This window comes from Chelonia mydas, chromosome 9 (assembly GCF_015237465.2).
Source record: "Chelonia mydas isolate rCheMyd1 chromosome 9, rCheMyd1.pri.v2, whole genome shotgun sequence".
NCBI lineage: Eukaryota > Metazoa > Chordata > Testudines > Cheloniidae > Chelonia > Chelonia mydas.
This window is the reverse complement of record NC_057855.1, coordinates 65,475,335-65,481,334: the sequence shown is the minus strand read 5'-3', so window position 1 is coordinate 65,481,334 and position 6,000 is coordinate 65,475,335. Positions and strand designations below refer to the sequence as shown.

General features: G+C 38.3%; 1 long non-coding RNA gene across 1 annotated transcript in view; it reads right to left on the bottom strand.

The window, feature by feature from the left end:
• Positions 1 to 429: 429 nt before the first annotated feature.
• The window catches only part of LOC122461814, a 94,548-nt gene continuing 88,977 nt past the window's right edge, over positions 430 to 6,000 (bottom strand). The window contains exons 2-3 of the long non-coding RNA XR_006284013.1: positions 2,949 to 3,075; positions 430 to 1,482 (exon numbers count right to left, since the gene is read on the bottom strand). This is a non-coding gene — a long non-coding RNA (uncharacterized LOC122461814). The remainder of the gene's footprint in view (positions 1,483 to 2,948; positions 3,076 to 6,000) is intronic.

Below are 6,000 nucleotides of genomic sequence, written 5' to 3'. Positions count from 1 at the left end.
ATTTTCATTTTGGACAATGTGTGCCTTTACATGTTTAAAGAATACATATGATTATGAAGTGAATAACTTACAGAAATGTTTTGATTTTTTTTCAGTGAAAAAAGCAGCTGTGTTGGAGGTTGGAAGAAAAAATCAGAACTCTGCCAAAGGATATTTGATCCCTTGCTGAGACTTTGTGGGAGAGTTTGGTAAGAAAATGGGGAATCCTGGATCTTACAGTTGGACTCCAGAGGGCCCCCAAAACATGGAATGTATAAATATTTCATTACATGTCATGTCTGTCATTTTGATTGGTTAATGAAGCTCTACAGAGATTCTAAAAAGGGTATAACTCAACAATATGCAGATACATACATTAGTAAGCAGTATATAAGATTTTAGGTTAAAGCAAATGCAGTTTTCTAGCAGATCATAATACAATTTGCACATAATTTTCATCCAAAATTCATAAGGCTTTTAAAAAGCATTAACTATTCCTACACCCAAGATAGACAAATCAAGGTAGAGGAATTTTGAGTGACTTGGCCAAAGCTACAGTGAGCTAGTGTCTGAGACAGAATTAGAATACAAGGATCCTGACCTTCATCCCTCTGCCTTAACCACCAGAGTATACACTCTCTTCCATGATATACAAAGAAGGAAAAAACCACTCAAATGGGAGCTGGATAAGCAATAGGTTTTCTTGAGTGAAGACTCTTACAATATTTAACTCCTTTGCTGCACTGCATCTGCTGTGTTGATGCATTCAACTGCAATCAATGCAATGTTCAGGTTCCAGACATACATGGTGCAGTATGTTCAGCAATACAGCAGATGCACCTTATCTGCAGGTTTGCAGCAGTCAAGTGGTTAATGTTTGACTAGAGTATGAGCCTTCCCCACATTGTGTCCAACTTTCACATGACATTGTTTTAATTCAAACCCTGTAAGTTTAATTTTTTCCACTTTCCATTGCCTCACATTTTTGTGTTGATCCCTCACCATTGCTATTTTAGCACACAGATGCACCATCAATACTTCACATCTTCTACTAAAAGTACTTTGAAAGCAAACCTTCAACCAGTTCTGTCACTGTTTTAACATTAAATAACCCAAATCCAAGGTACTGGAGTACCCATCTCTCCCCTTATGCTGGTCCAAGACAGCTGTGATTGTATGGCTATATCCTTGCCCTCTGACCAGAGATTCTGTTTCTCCATCTGAAGCTGCCTGAGGGCAGGGTTTTTTCAGTTCAGGAACCATCTCTGTGGAACTCCCTTCCTATGCATGTCTGATGAATAAGTCTGCAGCTGTATTCAAAGCTTTCTGCAAGTAAGGCATTTCAGTTCATATCAGTTCATTTCTGTCTTTTTCTCCTCTGCTGTTCATTAATGGTTTTAGATTATTTTCTCTGCCCATGTTGCTTGAATGACCTATATTTCTTGTCTGTTGAGTCTACTATTTTAATTTTGTACTGAAGCTCATTTTTTTGGGCAATGGATGCTTTAGAAAATAAAACAACAGAGGGAGCTATGTCAAGGTAGAGGTTTTTTACTTGGCTTCTGCTGCTACATGATGTACAAAAATGCATAGTCAGAAGTTTTACTTTATACACAAGATTGCCCTGGAGAAACAGAGGTTATAGGCTAAGATGAAGATTTGTTTTGCTTAACATTATTAAATCCTCCTCCTCATCTTTGTGCTATCCATTGCCATTTTATTTTGTGGAAATAGCTTCACACCATAGGTTAACAAAGTTGACAACTGGTAATACTTAAAGGGGGTATTAAGTTAATGCATTTAAAACATCAGACGTTTACAGCCCAAAATTGATCATCCCAAGCCATTTTAAGTAAGAGAGATCAATACAATCAGCTCCTCCTCTTTAAGTGTAAATAAATGCTTTAATAGACATAGGCATAGACACTGGCCGTAGATTATAATTAGATTCAGGATTTACTTGCTACATATTGCAGAGAGGTCCCTTTAAATACCCTGATAACCAGCCACAATTATTAATGTTGCTTGACTTTCTAGAATTACAAATATTTGAATGGATGCGCTGACACTGAAACCCTTGATGAAAATACCAGTTAAGAATCTAGACTAGGGATAAGATTTTCAAAAGTGACTAGTCATTTTGGTCTCCCAAATTCAGGCACCATATAGTCTTTGAAAATCAGGCCACACTGAGGTGTCTAAAAATGGGCACTCAAAATCACTACTCACTTTTGAGAATCTTAGTGTAGGTGATTGTTTGATCTTCGTGCATGTTGGTGGGGACATATGCAGCACCATAGCCTGTGCTATACCTGTTACATGAATATATTACTTACTTCAGTCTCCAAGGTTATCAGTCCAACACTTTTCTTCAAACCCTCTAAAATTCACTTTGAGAGGGAAAAATTAAGATCAGTTCCACCTTAAACCTTTTCTGGGGCCCCACAGGGGGACTATATCTTCCCCCTCCTCTCTCCCTAGTACTCACTCCATAGGACCTGTGAATCTAAAATTCTGGGGACAGACAGGTTGTTAGCTTGGAAAAAGCAGGAATCACATATTTTCACAATCAATCCATATGAATGCCAGCCAATTTGTTCTACAGCCTGTGCCCATTTTAAGTGAAACAATGATAAACAATTTTATTGAAACCACCACTTGGATCACTCACCTACATCAGTATATTTATCACTTAATATACAGTGGTCAGAGAAGTGCATTTTATTTATTAAATATTTTCTTTTGGGTGGAACCAATATCTATTTTCTCAAAGATCAATTTTAACTAGAACCAATGCATTTTAAATTTTCATGGAAGTCAGGACTAAGTATTTATGTTGTTGTTCTTTATACAGTACTGCATGTGGTGTGTTTTACTTGGAAAGTTGAATGCATAGGAATAGCGGTTCCGTGGTATATTTCTTCCTCATACTCCCCAACTTTCACAAAAAATAAATTAGATTTTCTTACTGTTTTGTGTTCATCATGACCAGGAAAATCTGCTGCTGGTGAAACTTTCCTTGTGATGCCCAAGGCCTTTTCAAACAGATCCTTAGTTATAAAAGGCAGCTGTGGGGTGGATGTAACTAACAAGCATCTGCAATAATTCAAAAAGGAAAGAGGCAATGTTAGTGCTGGGCAAATATACTTGGATAAATAAAAACAGATCCAAATGTAATGGGTAAGTCAAACAGAAACTGAACCGAAAGATTTTAGGAAGTTCAATAAAGTTCAGTTAAACTAATAATAATATTTTTCACTTGTTTTTGCCTTTCCACCTGCTGGAATGGTTGGTGGAGGAAGTGCCAAAATACAGCAAGGGAGGTTCTACTGGCAGTCATTCCAGCCTGCCCAGAAGCTGGATGTACTGAAAATCTCCCCCAAAGAACCATTCTTGCAAAATAACCACTATAGTTTGGATATACATCTGAGTTTTGAGAGCGCCTATCTGGTCAAAACCATATTTTTTTTTAGGTTTGTCTACTGCTAGAAAATAATCCAATACCTCCTAATCTCTATAGTTACTTGTGTAAATGAAAAAGAATCTTGACAGATTAGCACAGGGTTTATAAAGGACATGTAAAAGATAATATGCCTCTGAAGAATATGTGACCTGAGGAAGAGCTCTGTGTAAGCTCTAAAGCTTGTCTCTTTCACCAACAGAAGTTGATCCAATAAAGGATATTACCTCACCCTTCTCATCTCTCTAATATCCTGGGACCACCATGGCTACAACAACACTGCAAACAACAAGCCTCTGCTCATTTTATATGTGCTAGATATACAACAGGAGACCTAGTGGACGGTCAATAAACAGGTTGTCAGTATGCCAGAAGGGATGAATAGAAGTGATGGACCAAACTGGTTTGGTAAAGAAGAGATGTCTCTGAACAAACCCTGAGGCCTACTGTTAGGCAATATATTCCATCTACCTTGAATTGTTGCTATTTTTTGGAAGAGCCATCCTTATGTGTGATAATTCTAGAGATGATATATTAGACGGGAAGAGTGATCTAAAGAACACAGAACTGAGACTTAAATGTTCTGGGTTCTAGTCTTGCTTTTCCCTGCAGACCTCCTGTGTAACTTTATGGAAGTGCTTAACCTCACTGTGCTTCAGTTTTCAACTATAAGCATAAAATACATTCCTATCTCAAAAGGAGGTATGTCAGACGTAAGTCACTGATGCTTGTAAAGAATACATTGTACTTCTAGAATGCTCTCCATCTGAGAATTTCAAAGTAGGATCAAGCAAAGCCAACTGGAATATCATACTTGAAACTCAAACAGAGTCTTAGGACATTCACTAACAGCATCAGCTGAATACCTGGTTGTGGGTGATAATGGTTATTCTTCAAGGAAAACACATTACACCTGTGTTTTATTCTCTGCACAGGCTGCTACTTGACTGCCAGGTGAAATTATTGGTGCTGATAACTACATGGAAAATCCTAAATGGAACAGACCAAGGATAAAAAAGTCCTCTCCACCTCTAGCCCACTGTGCCACCTATGCTCATCCAGGACACTGCAACTCCATTGTTTGTGTGAAGTTTGTGGGAGTTGAAGGCAGGGCATTCCCATATCTCTGTAACTTGTTCCCACTCTAAGTATACTTGGGTAAACTTGGATCTTTCAAAGCGTGGCCATCTCTCTGCCTGGCTTTTCCAACTGATTAAAACTATGAAATCCTTTATCCTTCACTAACTGACTAGATATGTCATGTATCTGTGGAGATAAAGGAAGAAGGAGGCATGCCTCGGGGTCCTATTTCACCCCGGGGTGTTCGCTACTTCCCACCACCCAACACAGATGTAATGAGGTTAAGTGGTGTCCGTATAAAATAAGTAAGAACTACTAATTATTCCTCAAGAAAGGCTTTTAATGATTTTCGACTATAGTAACAGCATAAACAAAACAAGAAAAGGAAAACCAAACACCAGCACTGAATAAGAATTAATACAAAAGGCAGATTATATTGAAGACAAGCGCAAGTACATGTAATATTGTGGACCATTTGCGAGTTTCTGAACAGTGACTCTACATATGCTGGTCCTGGCAGGTCATAATAAAAGACCTGAAGACAAGCATAAGTAAAGCTATTATTCACCAGCTCTATATTCCTGGTGACAAACTATTTCAAAGGCAACATAAAGCTGATGAACGACAGCGCTACATGCATTTGCTCGGACTACTTAAAAGACAAGCACTAATACATGCAAAGCTATTATGCATCAGCCAGCTACTATTGATTTTATACTACAGTATCGATAAAGCTATGATCAATTCGGCTCGAGTGACCAGACTTCTTTACTCCATAGACTTACCCTGCATTTGTCCAAAAATACGTTATCCTTCAATCAGCCGCTTTCCACACCGGCCAGGTACAGACAGTCGAGAAGTGCACGTCCCTTCAGTTCAGGGGGTGTGGGTACTGAAAACACCTGTGCCTTCGTTCTTTTTATCTGATCTGATGGCCGTGTTTTAGAACAGACCAACCAATCAGGGTGGGCCACATTGTTTATGTGGTTGCCCTAGTTGTATAATTGATGCATATTTAATTTTTATGTCCAATGGTTAGTTGTTCGTATAATTGAGGCCTATTTATTTTCGGTAGCCAATTAGATTTTGAATGTAGGTAATTTGGGGTTGATAAGTACATAGGAGTCAGCATAAATTATTGTCTGGTTGCAGCGCGTCCTGACGACAAGCCACAAGCATAAGTTTTGTTTTTGCAAGGCTTGCATTTTAAAGCATACGGAAGTTTGAGGCCTAACGTTTTCAATACTTCTATTTTGTTCAAGCTTGACAAGACAGTTGCTCAATTTATTCACAGTGTCTAAATGCAGCAAGCAGCAGGTAAGCATTGTGGTTTGTTCCTCTTACATTTAATGTTAAGTACTCAATCATGTGAACTACTCTGCCTAGATACCATGAATGATGGGAGCTCTAGAATTGAATATTTAAATACTCCTGTAATTATCTGAAGAGTGTATCACAAATCCTGTATTGATTTAGCTCAG